Consider the following 1,704-nt stretch of genomic DNA (forward strand, 5'->3'; position numbering starts at 1 on the left):
ACTTTAATTTTTTTTTTTGGGGGGGGGGGGGGGGGTTCCTGTTTTTTGGTGTTTGTGCATTGCTAGGTGGATGCTAAGGGTTGTTTTTATGTGGCTGTTGTGGGGGTTACTATATTTGAACAATGTAATCAGCAGATTAATTCTAAAGAATCTGTAAGTTTGCTATAAATGAACAGCGAAGTGTATGAAACTTCTATTTATATACTCAGGCCTCTAAATGTATCTGTAGAGAGCTGATGGATGGGTGAGCTGGTGTGTGGGTGTGTGTGAATGGGATGTGGGGCAATCGTTGGCAGATTGATCTCATGTTTCCAGAGGATGCCGTTTCTGCCCAAGGCAAAAAGAGCTGAGAAAAACACAGACTCGTTTAGAACACTTTGTTGCCGAGCTGTGTGTTTTTAAATTGAGTGATAGAAGCATTTTTCCTGAAGACAAATTGTATTTTTTTATCAAATTTACCACACAAAGACCTAGAAATCCTCTTTAGCTAAGCCCAAAACATGCAAACATCACCATCATTGCAACATTTCCACTCAATACTCTTGTACTGGTTTGCATGCTTAACTGAAATTTTCAGCTAGAAAAGCAGTTTGCTTTCTGCCCTGCTGATATATTATGTATCCCACAACAGCACTAACACGCACAATGAACACTGATGATATTTGCTTATAACATTACATATTCAAAACTAGCACAGCTGTGGGTTCTTTAGTTTCTGAACAAAGCCCTTCCTCACTACTCCAGTCAAGTCAATTATTATCAGAGCATTTGTTTGAAAAAGCTACTGACTAATTATTAAAATGATTAAAATGTCACGTTAAAATGCAGTGCATTGAGAATTTTTTGAAGTGTATCTCAATAAAACCTTTATCTATCCATGTCGGGACTAAATATCCACACACTGATACACAGTAGTTTCAAGGGTTGTACAATGTTTTGTCAATTAACCAATCCTGTTATTTATGTAGTATCATCTAAATGAACTGAACTGAATCAAGACCAATTATTTAATATTAATACCTAATTCTATCGTTTAAATCGCTCCTCTAAATAAAACAGGATTAAAGCATGTCAACTCTGCTGAAAACAAACCTCAGCTTAGATGGTTTGCAGATCTAAATTGTTTTTAGCTGGTCCACAAATGAACAAGCTTGCATTTAGCTAGATTAGATGAGACCAGCTGGTTTCTTAGCCTGACGTTCTGACAGTAAAAAGTGACCACAACTCCTCTAAAACCAGCTCAAAATCTGAAGTCGGTATGCTGTTTTTATGTTTTTGAAAAAGTCTCTTATGCTCAACAACGCTGCATTTATTTGATCAAAAATGCAGGAAAAATGTTTAAAGTGCCTGTCCTATTTTATAATATTTTGATGATATGGCTAAACTGAACTTTCAGCAGCCATTACTCTCCATTATATCAGTGTCACATCATTCTTCAGAAATCATTCTAATATGCTGATTTGACCAATTTTTTTGATCAATAGAAAGCTCAAAAGAACAGCATTTATTTGAGATAGAAATCTTTTGTAACATTATAAATATCTTTACTGTCACGATATACTGTATCATTTTGTGGGTGGTTATTATAAATGGCATGTGGTTACTAGGGTGTTCTGAGTGGTTGTTACTGTAGGGTGTTCTGAACCAATAAATTGGCTTAATTTAAGGGTCATTGAAATATCCCCACTATAATATATATATATA

The 1,704-nt window shown here is 35.4% G+C and overlaps 1 protein-coding gene across 2 annotated transcripts in view; it reads right to left on the bottom strand.

The window, feature by feature from the left end:
- LOC107564527 (protein kinase C beta type) overlaps window positions 1–1,704 on the bottom strand; it is a 26,753-nt gene that overhangs the window by 8,721 nt on the left and 16,328 nt on the right. The gene's annotated exons all lie outside the window — the stretch shown is intronic.

This window comes from Sinocyclocheilus grahami, unplaced genomic scaffold (assembly GCF_001515645.1).
Source record: "Sinocyclocheilus grahami isolate Dianchi unplaced genomic scaffold, SAMN03320097.WGS_v1.1 scaffold25.1, whole genome shotgun sequence".
Lineage (NCBI taxonomy): Eukaryota > Metazoa > Chordata > Actinopteri > Cypriniformes > Cyprinidae > Sinocyclocheilus > Sinocyclocheilus grahami.